This window comes from Drosophila biarmipes, unplaced genomic scaffold (assembly GCF_025231255.1).
Source record: "Drosophila biarmipes strain raj3 unplaced genomic scaffold, RU_DBia_V1.1 ptg000017l, whole genome shotgun sequence".
Taxonomy (NCBI): Eukaryota; Metazoa; Arthropoda; class Insecta; order Diptera; family Drosophilidae; genus Drosophila; species Drosophila biarmipes.
The window spans coordinates 87,070-102,060 of NW_026114535.1; the positions used below are offsets into that span (position 1 = coordinate 87,070).

The window sequence follows — 14,991 nt, forward strand, 5'->3', positions numbered from 1 at the left end:
GCTGATGCGAGAGCGGAGGAAAAAAGCTTAGCTTAAGATAATTCTTGTGTACTAATATAACTACAAATCTTACAATTATTGATTAAGCTTACATATTAAGTGAACTGTACAAAGTTTTTTTTAGAAAGTTATGCGCGAGGGTTTTGTTTTGTTGTTAGCTGCTGTTTTTGTTGGCGCTGGCTGCTGTTGCTATTGCCGGTGGCTGCTGTTGCTATTGCTATTGCTATTGTCGCTGGCTGCCGATGTTGTTGTCGCTGGCGACCGATGTTGTTGGCGCTGACTGGCGTTGTTGTTGTCGCTGGCTGCCGATGTTGTTGTCGCTGGCGACCGATGTTGTTAGCGCTGACTGGCGTTGTTGTTGCCGCTGGCGGCTGATGTTATTGACGCTGCCGGCCAAAGTTGTTGTCGCTGGCTGCCGATGTTGTGGGCGCTATTTGTGAGGGGCCAAACGACTCCTCACAACCCTCGCGAATAACTTTGTAAAAACTTTGTACAGTTCTCTTAATATGTAAGCTTAGCCAATAATTGTAAGATTTGTAGTTATATTGGTACACAATATTTATCTTAGCTATGCCCAAGCGATAAGTTCTGTTTATCTTCCCCCCTCCGCACTCGCATCAGCAGTAGCCACACATACACGCACACCAGGAGAGCAACGAAATATTCACCACAAGTGCTCGCGTGAGCAGCGCCACACAGGAGCAAGCGAAAGAGGGCATGCGCACGGGATCTGAAGTGGGAGAAGCGGGACTCTTGCAAAGGCGACGCTCGGGATCAGAAGCGGGTTTCTTGCAAGCGCGGCGCACGGGATCAGAAGTGCGAGCAGAGCGAATTCATGTGGACAACGAGAGTCTTTTGCGTTCGGAGTGCGAAAAGTGGAGCAGTCGAGTGACTTGTGCCAAGTGACCCAGGAAGCAAAGGAAGGAGTGGGAAGGAGTTTACCTGGACGACCTCGAGGAGAGTGTGCCGACCCAGGACCAGCGGCGGAGCACCCGGATTCACGCGTGTGTGTGTGCGTGAGAGCAAGACGGGTAAGTGACTGCAGTAAACCGCATTTTGGCCAGCGAGAGTCCCGTGCAATGAGAAATTTCTCGAAGGCCTCGATGCGGCTTCGCCCAGAGTAGGCTAGAATTTAAATACCATGACCTAACCTAACCCGTTAACCTGCGAGCGCTGAGAAAAACATGAACCAAGAAATAAAAATGGTCTAATAAATTTTTATACAACTCGTAGGAAAAGAATCTAATCAAGCTGGCCACGCATAAATATAAATATTTCAAGACAAATGCCTAAATTTTAGGGCATAAATCCTGCCCTAGGGAAAAGTTGTCTCCATAATCGAACCTCTCTCTCGGCCTTCTCGTAGCGAATGCTATGAGCCAGGCCCAAATGCGCGTTACCGCTGACCCTTTTCACTCTGCTGCAGACATCGATAAAAACTATTTTTCTCACTTCGTATCCCGGTGGCTGGCACTCTACATCTCACGCCAGCCAACCGATTTTCACCCTAGACCTTTTTGTCCCATATCTTTACAAATATTTTCGGTAAAGAGACCCTGGCGGGACTGAGCATATCCCAGCCTACGAGACTTCTTTACAATGTATCACCCCTAACAATCAATAGCTTACCAACGATATTCATTTTTTCGTGTTTATATAGTATTCGCCTTTGCACAGCCTTCTGGTGCTCTTCGTCATTACGTGGACGTGACTTAAGAACTTAAAGGATTGCATACCAAGACTGAAAAATTTATTTTGTTTGCCGCTTTCTATTTTAGAGTTCTTAGGATTTTAGACGACGTTAATTATTAACTCTACCAATTTTGGAAAAACTAGATTCTTTGGCGAGAAAACAGCTTTAATTAGCTAAATTGTGTACAATCGTAACTTATGAACTTCTGAAGCTACAGGCTTGTGCTCTACGTCGTTAGAAAGGTATTTAGAAATACTATGTACGCTTTTTAAACGATTTTTATTAATTTTTTTACATTCTTCAAAAAAAAAAATTAAGATAATGTATTTATTATGTAGATCGTATAATACATTTTCGTTACAAAAGCTGATATTAGAACTTGTGATTGCTACAGATGCGATCGTCACTACATTTTTACCTTATTTATATCTTTTTATTTTCTTAATCAGCATCACTAGCAGAGTCGATCTAGTTCGATTGTCTGTATTTAAAAATGTGTAAGTTACATTTTATTTACATTATCAATCATTTTAATAGTCGATGGCATCGACTATAGCATTTTCTCTTATTGTAAGGTAAAGAGGGCTATACTAATAATGAGGCAAATCAAAAAAAATATTTTTTTTTATTCAGCAAGAAACTTATTCATTGTTCTAAATATCCAACTTGAAACTATTTTGCATTCATTATGAATCATTTTATATATTATATAAGAGAAAATATTCATAAAAACAATGGTAATGGTAATACTTTTGTGTCATAAAAAAAGTGTTTACCATTGTTTCTTTAAAAACCTACATTGTTGTCCATTAAATGGTAAACAGACGCATTGTATTAATATTCTTGGTTAGTTGGTTCTACTGGTAATGACTCTTTCTGGGCATCGACAAACCCCGATTTCATTAGAATAAGAATAGATAGTCATACCCGTTACTCGAAGAGTAAAAGGAAATACTATATTCGTCGGAAAGTGTGTAAGAGGTTAACGGAAGCGTTTCCGACCCTTTAAAGTATATATATTCTTGATCAGAATCACTAGCCGAGTCAATCCAGCCATGTCCATCTGTCCGAAAGATTTGGAAGCTGTAGAAGTTCGGCGTGGCATGCTGAATCCTGCGCAGTGCAAGTTTGTTTTAGTAGGGTGCCCACTTTAACGCCCACAATTTGCAAAAGACTGTAGCGACTGCATCTTTTAATCTAGAAACAAAATTGTAACTGAAATGTATTTCTCTCATCCATACCTACCCTTTAAGCCCAGGATTTCGCCACGCCCACTTAACACCCACAAGCCCCCCAAAACTGTAGCGACCACAGTTGTTTAAAAAAAATAAATTTTGACTTAAATGTATTAGCCTTGTTAACAGCTTTCAGTTGACTTTAAATACGTTTGCTACGCCCACTCCAACACCCAAACATGGACAAAACCCTATAATCTGTATGATGCCCACATAACCATTTCTAACACAAACAGGAAAGACACTTTGAAGTTTCCATTAAAAAGTTTCTATGTGGTACCTATGTGTTGGTTTTTACAATAAATTTTTTGTATCAAACCTGTTGAATACCGATTTTAAATTCTGTTGACCAACAAGTTTCATATTTTCATAAATATTTTTAGAACAAAGAAGATGAACATCGAGTAATGATGCTTCCCATCGAAGTGACGGAATCTACAGACCCAATTGATAAGAACGAGGAAGTTAGAAGACGAAAACGATCTATTGAGCTAAATCATAAGTTCAATAAGGATTGTTTAAATTAATGTAAATTTAATTTGTATTATAAATATCGGTTATAAGCATCCGTTTTTTTAAATACGTTTTCTAATGTACATCTCTAATCATTTTTTGGTTGTCAAAAAATTTGACTGAAAAGCAGTTTTCTTTACAATCTCTTTTTAAATCCAGTATGTGAAGTTGTTTTAAAACATCTATTTGAGGGCTTTCTCAGAGGTTGCGTTTTCAAATGTTTGCTTCGGAATGCAAAAAAAACAAAATAGCGTTCTGGCCAAGTGCTTCGACCATCAGATCGCTGTTGCTCAGCACGCACACACACACGCGTAAGTCCGGGTGCTCCGCCGCGGCAGAGCGAGGGAAGGAGTACAGTAACTTCGAGGAGTGGAAAAAACCATGAGCAGCCGAAAACTTGAACAAAACGCCGTGGCAAAGCTTGACCCTTAGACACACGGCGCAAGGGATCAGAAGTATGAGAAGCGGGACTCTTGCAAAGGCGGCGCTAAATATGCGAGAAACGGGACTCTTGCAAAGGCGACGCTCGGGATCAGAAGCGGGACTCTTAGACACGCGGGGCACGGGATCAGAAGCGGGTTTCTTGCAAACGCGGCGCACGGGATCAGAAGTGCGAGCAGAGCGAATTCATGTGGACAACGAGAGTCTTTTGCGTTCGGAGTGCGAAAAGTGGAGCAGTCGAGTGACTGGTGCCAAGTGACCCAGGAAGCAAAGGAAGGAGTGGGAAGGAGTTTACCTGGACGACCCCGAGGAGAGTGTGCCGACCCAGGACCAGCGGCGGAGCACCCGGATTCACGTGTGTGTGTGTGTGCGTAAGAGCAAGACGAGTGAGTGCAGTAAGCCGCATTTTGGCCAGCGAGAGTCCCGTGCAATGAGAAATTTCTCGAAGGCCTCGATGCGGCTTCGCCCAGAGTAGGCTAGAATTTATATACCATGACCTAACCTAACCCGTTAACCTGCGAGCGCTGAGAAAAACATGAACCAAGAAATAAAAATGGTCTAATAAATTTTTATACAACTCGTAGGAAAAGAATCTAATCAAGACAAATGCCTAAATTTTAGGGCATAAATCCTGCCCTAGGGAAAAGTTGTCTCCATAATCGAACCTCTCTCTCTCGGCCTTCTCGTAGCGAATGCTATGAGCCAGGCCCAAATGCGCGTTACCGCTGACCCTTTTCACTCTGCTGCAGACACCGATAAAAACTATTTTTCTCACTCCGTATCCCGGTGGCTGGCACTCTACATCTCACGCCAGCCAACCGATTTTCGACCTAGACCTTTTTGTCCCATATCTTTACAAATATTTTCGGTAAAGAGAGCCTGGCGGGACTGAGCATATCCCAGCCTACGAGACTTCTTTACAATGTATCACCCCTAACAATCAATAGCTTACCAAAGATATTCATTTTTTCGTGTTTATATAGTATTCGCTTTTGCACAGCCTTCTGGTGCTCTTCGTCATTACGTGGACGTGATTTAAGAACTTAAAGGATTGCATACCAAGACTGAAAAATTTATTTTGTTTGCCGGTTTCTATTTTAGAGTTCTTAGGATTTTAGACGACGTTAATTATTAACTCTACCAATTTTGGAAAAACTAGATTCTTTGGCGAGAAAACAGCTTTAATTAGCTAAATTGTGTACAATCGTAACTTATGTCTTGTGCTCTACGTCGTTAGAAAGGTATTTAGAAATACTATGTACGCTTTTTAAACGATTTTTATTAATTTTTTTACATTCTTCAAAAAAAAAAAATTAAGATAATGTATTTATTATGTTGATCGTATTATACATTTTCGTTACAAAAGCTGATATTAGAACTTGTGATTGCTACAGATGCGATCGTCACTACATTTTTACCTTATTTATATCTTTTTATTTTCTTAATCAGCATCACTAGCAGAGTCGATCTAGTTCGGTTGTCTGTATTTAAAAATGTGTAAGTTACATTTTATTTACATTATCAATCATTTTAATAGTCGATGGCATCGACTTATTATAAGGTAAAGAGGGCTATACTAATAATGAGGCAAATCAAATAAAATATTTTTATTTTAATTCAGCAAGAAACTTATTCGTTGTTCTAAATATCCAACTTGAAACAATTTTGCATTCATTTTGAATAATTTTATATATTATATAAGAGCAAAAATTCATAAAAACAATGATAATGGTAATACTTTTGTGTCATAAAAATTGTGTTTACCATTGTTTCTTTAAAAACCTACTTTGTTGTCAACTGGTAATGACTCTTTCTGGGCATCGACAAACCCTGATTTCATTAGAATAAGAATAGATAGTCATACCCGTTACTCGAAGAGTAAAAGGAAATACTATATTCGTCGGAAAGTGTGTAAGAGGTTAACGGAAGCGTTTCCGACCCTTTAAAGTATATATATTCTTGATCAGAATCACTAGCCGAGTCAATTCAGCCATGTCCGTCTGTCCGAAAGATTTGGAAGCTGTAGAAGTGCGGCGTGGCATGCTAATTCCTGCGCAGTGCGAGTTTGTTTTAGTAGGGAGCCCACTTTAACGCCCACAATTTGCAAAAGACTGTAGCGCCTGCATCTTTTAATCTAGAAACAAAATTGTAACTGAAATGTATTTCTCTCATCCATACCTACCCTTTAAGCCCAGGATTTCGCCACGCCCACTTTAACACCCACAAGCCCCCCAAAACTGTAGCGACCACAGTTGTTAAAAAAAAATAAATTTTGACTAAAATGTATTAGCCTTGTTAATAGCTTTCAGTTGACTCCAAAATGTTTGCTACGCCCACTCCAACACCCAAAAATGGCCAAAACGCTATAATCTGTATGATGCCCACATAACCATTTCTAACACAAACAGGAAAGACACTTTGAAGTTTCCATTAAAAAGTTTCTATGTGGTACCTATGTGTTGGTTTTCACAATAAATTTTTTGTATCAAACCTGTTGAATACCGATTTTAAATTCTGTTGACCAACAAGTTTCATATTTTCATAAATATTTTTAGAACAAAGAAGATGAACATCGAGTAATGATGCTTCCCATCGAAGTGACGGACTCTACAGACCCAATTGATAAGAACGAGGAAGTTAGAAGACGAAAACGATCTATTGAGCTAAATCATAAGTTCAATAAGGATTGTTTAAATTAATGTAAATTTAATTTGTATTCTAAATATCGGTTATAAGCATCCGTTTTTTAAATACGTTTTCTAATGTACATCTCTAATCATTTTTTGGTTGTCAAAAAATTTGACTGAAAAGCAGTTTTCTTTACAATCTCTTTTTAAATCCAGTATATGAAGTTGTTTTAAAACATCTATTTGAGGGCTTTCTCAGAGGTTGCGTTTTCAAATGTTTGCTTCGGAATGCAAAAAAAACAAAATAGCGTTCTGGCCAAGTGCTTCGACCATCAGATCGCTGTTGCTCAGCACGCACACACACACGTGTAAGTCCGGGTGCTCCGCCGCGGCAGAGCGAGGGAAAGGAGTACAGAAACTTCGAGGAGTGGAAAAAACCATGAGCAGCCGAAAACTTGAACAAAACGCGGGGGCAAAGCTTGTCTCTTAGACACACGGCGCAAGGGATCAGAAGTATGAGAAGCGGGACTCTTGCAAAGGCGGCGCTAAATATGCGAGAAACAGGACTCTTGCAAAGGCGACGCTCGGGATCAGAAGCGGGACTCTTAGACACGCGGGGCACGGGATCAGAAGCGGGTTTCTTGCAAACGCGGCGCACGGGAGCGAATTCATGTGGACCAGCGGCGGAGCACCCGGATTCACGCGTGTGTGTGTGCGTAAGAGCAAGACGAGTGAGTGCAGTAAGCCGCATTTTGGCCAGCGAGAGTCCCGTGCAATGAGAAATTTCTCGAAGGCCTCGATGCGGCTTCGCCCAGAGTAGGCTAGAATTTATATACCATGACCTAACCTAACCCGTTAACCTGCGAGCGCTGAGAAAAACATGAACCAAGAAATAAAAATGGTCTAATAAATTTTTATACCACTCGTAGGAAAAGAATCTAATCAAGACAAATGCCTAAATTTTAGGGCATAAATCCTGCCCTAGGGAAAAGTTGTCTCCATAATCGAACCTCTCTCTCTCGGCCTTCTCGTAGCGAATGCTATGAGCCAGGCCCAAATGCGCGTTACCGCTGACCCTTTTCACTCTGCTGCAGACACCGATAAAAACTATTTTTCTCACTCTGTATCCCGGTGGCTGGCACTCTACATCTCACGCCAGCCAACCGATTTTCGTCCTAGACCTTTTTGTCCCATATCTTTACAAATATTTTCGGTAAAGAGACCCTGGCGGGACTGAGCCTACGAGACTTCTTTACAATGTATCACCCCTAACAATCAATAGCTTACCAAAGATATTTATTTTTTCGTGTTTATATAGTATTTGCTTTTGCACAGCCTTCTGGTGCTCTTCGTCATTACGTGGACGTGATTTAAGAACTTAAAGGATTGCATACCAAGACTGAAAAATTTATTTTGTTTGCCGGTTTATATTTTAGAGTTCTTAGGATTTTAGACGACGTTAATTATTAACTCTACCAATTTTGGAAAAACTAGATTCTTTGGCGAGAAAACAGCTTTAATTAGCTAAATTGTGTACAATCGTAACTTATGAACTTCTGAAGCTACAGGCTTGTGCTCTACGTCGTTAGAAAGGTATTTAGAAATACTATGTACGCTTTTTAAACGATTTTTATTAATTTTTTTACATTCTTCAAAAAAAAAATTAAGATAATGTGTTTATTATGTAGATCGTATAATACATTTTCGTTACAAAAGCTGATATTAGAACTTGTGATTGCTACAGATGCGATCGTCACTACATTTTTACCTTATTTATATCTTTTTACTTTCTTAATCAGCATCACTAGCAGAGTCGATCTAGTTCGATTGTCTGTATTTAAAAATGTGTCAGTTACATTTTATTTACATTATCAATCATTTTAATAGTCGATGGCATCGACTTATTATAAGGTAAAGAGGGCTATACTAATAATGAGGCAAATCAAATAAAATATTTTTATTTTAATTCAGCAAGAAACTTTTTCGTTGTTCTAAATATCCAACTTGAAACTATTTTGCATTCATTATGAATCATTTTATATATTATATAAGAGCAAAAATTCATAAAAACAATGATAATGGTAATACTTTTGTGTCATAAAAATTGTGTTTACCATTGTTTCTTTAAAAACCTACTTTGTTGTCAACTGGTAATGACTCTTTCTGGGCATTGACAAACCCCGATTTCATTAGAATAAGAATAGATAGTCATACCCGTTACTCGAAGAGTAAAAGGAAATACTATATTCGTCGGAAAGTGTGTAAGAGGTTAACGGAAGCGTTTCCGACCCTTTAAAGTATATATATTCTTGATCAGAATCACTAGCCGAGTCAATTCAGCCATGTCCGTCTGTCCGAAAGATTTGGAAGCTGTAGAAGTGCGGCGTGGCATGCTGATTCCTGCGCAGTGCGAGTTTGTTTTAGTAGGGAGCCCACTTTAACGCCCACAATTTGCAAAAGACTGTAGCGCCTGCATCTTTTAATCTAGAAACAAAATTGTAACTGAAATGTATTTCTCTCATCCATACCTACCCTTTAAGCCCAGGATTTCGCCACGCCCACTTTAACACCCACAAGCCGCCCAAAACTGTAGCGACCACAGTTGTTTAAAAAAAATAAATTTAAAATGTATTAGCCTTGTTAATAGCTTTCAGTTGACTCCAAAATGTTTGCTACGCCTACTCCAACACCCAAAAATGGCCAAAACGCTATAATCTGTATGATGCCCACATAACCATTTCTAACACAAACAGGAAAGACACTTTGAAGTTTCCATTAAAAAGTTTCTATGTGGTACCTATGTGTTGGATTTCACAATAAATTTTTTGTATCAAACCTGTTGAATACCGATTTTAAATTCTGTTGACCAACAAGTTTCATATTTTCATAAATATTTTTAGAACAAAGAAGATGAACATCGAGTAATGATGCTTCCCATCGAAGTGACGGAATCTACAGACCCAATTGATAAGAACGAGGAAGTTAGAAGACGAAAACGATCTATTGAGCTAAATCATAAGTTCAATAAGGATTGTTTAAATTAATGTAAATTTAATTTGTATTATAAATATCGGTTATAAGCATCCGTTTTTTAAATACGTTTTCTAATGTACATCTCTAATCATTTTTTGGTTGTCAAAAAATTTGACTGAAAAGCAGTTTTCTTTACAATCTCTTTTTAAATCCAGTATATGAAGTTGTTTTAAAACATCTATTTGAGGGCTTTCTCAGAGGTTGCGTTTTCAAATGTTTGCTTCGGAATGCAAAAAAAACAAAATAGCGTTCTGGCCAAGTGCTTCGACCATCAGATCGCTGTTGCTCAGCACGCACACACACACGCGTAAGTCCGGGTGCTCCGCCGCGGCAGAGCGAGAGAAAGGAGTACAGAAACTTCGAGGAGTGGAAAAAACCATGAGCAGCCGAAAACTTGAACAAAACGCGGGGGCAAAGCTTGTCTCTTAGACACACGGCGCAAGGGATCAGAAGTATGAGAGGCGGGACTCTTGCAAAGGCGGCGCTAAATATGCGAGAAACGGGACTCTTGCAAAGGCGACGCTCGGGATCAGAAGCGGGACTCTTAGACACGCGGGGCACGGGATCAGAAGCGGGTTTCTTGCAAACGCGGCGCACGGGAGCGAATTCATGTGGACCAGCGGCGGAGCACCCGGATTCACGCGTGTGTGTGTGCGTAAGAGCAAGACGAGTGAGTGCAGTAAGCCGCATTTTGGCCAGCGAGAGTCCCGTGCAATGAGAAATTTCTCGAAGGCCTCGATGCGGCTTCGCCCAGAGTAGGCTAGAATTTATATACCATGACCTAACCTAACCCGTTAACCTGCGAGCGCTGAGAAAAACATGAAACAAGAAATAAAAATGGTCTAATAAATTTTTATACCACTCGTAGGAAAAGAATCTAATCAAGACAAATGCCTAAATTTTAGGGCATAAATCCTGCCCTAGGGAAAAGTTGTCTCCATAATCGAACCTCTCTCTCTCGGCCTTCTCGTAGCGAATGCTATGAGCCAGGCCCAAATGCGCGTTACCGCTGACCCTTTTCACTCTGCTGCAGACACCGATAAAAACTATTTTTCTCACTCTGTATCCCGGTGGCTGGCACTCTACATCTCACGCCAGCCAACCGATTTTCGTCCTAGACCTTTTTGTCCCATATCTTTACAAATATTTTCGGTAAAGAGACCCTGGCGGGACTGAGCCTACGAGACTTCTTTACAATGTATCACCCCTAACAATCAATAGCTTACCAAAGATATTTATTTTTTCGTGTTTATATAGTATTTGCTTTTGCACAGCCTTCTGGTGCTCTTCGTCATTACGTGGACGTGATTTAAGAACTTAAAGGATTGCATACCAAGACTGAAAAATTTATTTTGTTTGCCGGTTTCTATTTTAGAGTTCTTAGGATTTTAGACGACGTTAATTATTAACTCTACCAATTTTGGAAAAACTAGATTCTTTGGCGAGAAAACAGCTTTAATTAGCTAAATTGTGTACAATCGTAACTTATGAACTTCTGAAGCTACAGGCTTGTGCTCTACGTCGTTAGAAAGGTATTTAGAAATACTATGTACGCTTTTTAAACGATTTTTATTAATTTTTTTACATTCTTCAAAAAAAAAATTAAGATAATGTGTTTATTATGTAGATCGTATAATACATTTTCGTTACAAAAGCTGATATTAGAACTTGTGATTGCTACAGATGCGATCGTCACTACATTTTTACCTTATTTATATCTTTTTACTTTCTTAATCAGCATCACTAGCAGAGTCGATCTAGTTCGATTGTCTGTATTTAAAAATGTGTCAGTTACATTTTATTTACATTATCAATCATTTTAATAGTCGATGGCATCGACTTATTATAAGGTAAAGAGGGCTATACTAATAATGAGGCAAATCAAATAAAATATTTTTATTTTAATTCAGCAAGAAACTTTTTCGTTGTTCTAAATATCCAACTTGAAACTATTTGGCATTCATTATGAATCATTTTATATATTATATAAGAGCAAAAATTCATAAAAACAATGATAATGGTAATACTTTTGTGTCATAAAAATTGTGTTTACCATTGTTTCTTTAAAAACCTACTTTGTTGTCAACTGGTAATGACTCTTTCTGGGCATTGACAAACCCTGATTTCATTAGAATAAGAATAGATAGTCATACCCGTTACTCGAAGAGTAAAAGGAAATACTATATTCGTCGGAAAGTGTGTAAGAGGTTAACGGAAGCGTTTCCGACCCTTTAAAGTATATATATTCTTGATCAGAATCACTAGCCGAGTCAATTCAGCCATGTCCGTCTGTCCGAAAGATTTGGAAGCTGTAGAAGTGCGGCGTGGCATGCTGATTCCTGCGCAGTGCGAGTTTGTTTTAGTAGGGAGCCCACTTTAACGCCCACAATTTGCAAAAGACTGTAGCGCCTGCATCTTTTAATCTAGAAACAAAATTGTAACTGAAATGTATTTCTCTCATCCATACCTACCCTTTAAGCCCAGGATTTCGCCACGCCCACTTTAACACCCACAAGCCGCCCAAAACTGTAGCGACCACAGTTGTTTAAAAAAAATAAATTTTGACTAAAATGTATTAGCCTTGTTAATAGCTTTCAGTTGACTCCAAAATGTTTGCTACGCCTACTCCAACACCCAAAAATGGCCAAAACGCTATAATCTGTATGATGCCCACATAACCATTTCTAACACAAACAGGAAAGACACTTTGAAGTTTCCATTAAAAAGTTTCTATGTGGTACCTATGTGTTGGATTTCACAATAAATTTTTTGTATCAAACCTGTTGAATACCGATTTTAAATTCTGTTGACCAACAAGTTTCATATTTTCATAAATATTTTTAGAACAAAGAAGATGAACATCGAGTAATGATGCTTCCCATCGAAGTGACGGAATCTACAGACCCAATTGATAAGAACGAGGAAGTTAGAAGACGAAAACGATCTATTGAGCTAAATCATAAGTTCAATAAGGATTGTTTAAATTAATGTAAATTTAATTTGTATTATAAATATCGGTTATAAGCATCCGTTTTTTAAATACGTTTTCTAATGTACATCTCTAATCATTTTTTGGTTGTCAAAAAATTTGCCTGAAAAGCAGTTTTCTTTACAATCTCTTTTTAAATCCAGTATATGAAGTTGTTTTAAAACATCTATTTGAGGGCTTTCTCAGAGGTTGCGTTTTCAAATGTTTGCTTCGGAATGCAAAAAAAACAAAATAGCGTTCTGGCCAAGTGCTTCGACCATCAGATCGCTGTTGCTCAGCACGCACACACACACGCGTAAGTCCGGGTGCTCCGCCGCGGCAGAGCGAGGGAAGGAGTACAGTAACTTCGAGGAGTGGAAAAAACCATGAGCAGCCGAAAACTTGAACAAAACGCGGGGGCAAAGCTTGTCTCTTAGACACACGGCGCAAGGGATCAGAAGTATGAGAGGCGGGACTCTTGCAAAGGCGGCGCTAAATATGCGAGAAACGGGACTCTTGCAAAGGCGACGCTCGGGATCAGAAGCGGGACTCTTAGACACGCGGGGCACGGGATCAGAAGCGGGTTTCTTGCAAACGCGGCGCACGGGATCAGAAGTGCGAGCAGAGCGAATTCATGTGGACAACGAGAGTCTTTTGCGTTCGGAGTGCGAAAAGTGGAGCAGTCGAGTGACTGGTGCCAAGTGACCCAGGAAGCAAAGGAAGGAGTGGGAAGGAGTTTACCTGGACGACCCCGAGGAGAGTGTGCCGACCCAGGACCAGCGGCGGAGCACCCGGATTCACGTGTGTGTGTGTGTGCGTAAGAGCAAGACGAGTGAGTGCAGTAAGCCGCATTTTGGCCAGCGAGAGTCCCGTGCAATGAGAAATTTCTCGAAGGCCTCGATGCGGCTTCGCCCAGAGTAGGCTAGAATTTATATACCATGACCTAACCTAACCCGTTAACCTGCGAGCGCTGAGAAAAACATGAACCAAGAAATAAAAATGGTCTAATAAATTTTTATACCACTCGTAGGAAAAGAATCTAATCAAGACAAATGCCTAAATTTTAGGGCATAAATCCTGCCCTAGGGAAAAGTTGTCTCCATAATCGAACCTCTCTCTCTCGGCCTTCTCGTAGCGAATGCTATGAGCCAGGCCCAAATGCGCGTTACCGCTGACCCTTTTCACTCTGCTGCAGACACCGATAAAAACTATTTTTCTCACTCTGTATCCCGGTGGCTGGCACTCTACATCTCACGCCAGCCAACCGATTTTCGTCCTAGACCTTTTTGTCCCATATCTTTACAAATATTTTCGGTAAAGAGACCCTGGCGGGACTGAGCCTACGAGACTTCTTTACAATGTATCACCCCTAACAATCAATAGCTTACCAAAGATATTTATTTTTTCGTGTTTATATAGTATTTGCTTTTGCACAGCCTTCTGGTGCTCTTCGTCATTACGTGGACGTGATTTAAGAACTTAAAGGATTGCATACCAAGACTGAAAAATTTATTTTGTTTGCCGGTTTCTATTTTAGAGTTCTTAGGATTTTAGACGACGTTAATTATTAACTCTACCAATTTTGGAAAAACTAGATTCTTTGGCGAGAAAACAGCTTTAATTAGCTAAATTGTGTACAATCGTAACTTATGAACTTCTGAAGCTACAGGCTTGTGCTTTACGTCGTTAGAAAGGTATTTAGAAATACTATGTACGCTTTTTAAACGATTTTTATTAATTTTTTTACATTCTTCAAAAAAAAAATTAAGATAATGTGTTTATTATGTAGATCGTATAATACATTTTCGTTACAAAAGCTGATATTAGAACTTGTGATTGCTACAGATGCGATCGTCACTACATTTTTACCTTATTTATATCTTTTTACTTTCTTAATCAGCATCACTAGCAGAGTCGATCTAGTTCGATTGTCTGTATTTAAAAATGTGTCAGTTACATTTTATTTACATTATCAATCATTTTAATAGTCGATGGCATCGACTTATTATAAGGTAAAGAGGGCTATACTAATAATGAGGCAAATCAAATAAAATATTTTTATTTTAATTCAGCAAGAAACTTTTTCGTTGTTCTAAATATCCAACTTGAAACTATTTTGCATTCATTATGAATCATTTTATATATTATATAAGAGCAAAAATTCATAAAAACAATGATAATGGTAATACTTTTGTGTCATAAAAATTGTGTTTACCATTGTTTCTTTAAAAACCTACTTTGTTGTCAACTGGTAATGACTCTTTCTGGGCATCGACAAACCCTGATTTCATTAGAATAAGAATAGATAGTCATACCCGTTACTCGAAGAGTAAAAGGAAATACTATATTCGTCGGAAAGTGTGTAAGAGGTTAACGGAAGCGTTTCCGACCCTTTAAAGTATATATATTCTTGATCAGAATCACTAGCCGAGTCAATTCAGCCATGTCCGTCTGTCCGAAAGATTTGGAAGCTCTAGAAGT

The 14,991-nt window shown here is 39.1% G+C and overlaps 1 protein-coding gene across 1 annotated transcript in view; it reads left to right on the forward strand.

Annotated features, from left to right (window-relative positions):
* The window catches only part of LOC127012042 (uncharacterized), an 82,118-nt gene that overhangs the window by 13,320 nt on the left and 53,807 nt on the right, over positions 1 to 14,991 (forward strand). The window lies entirely within an intron of this gene.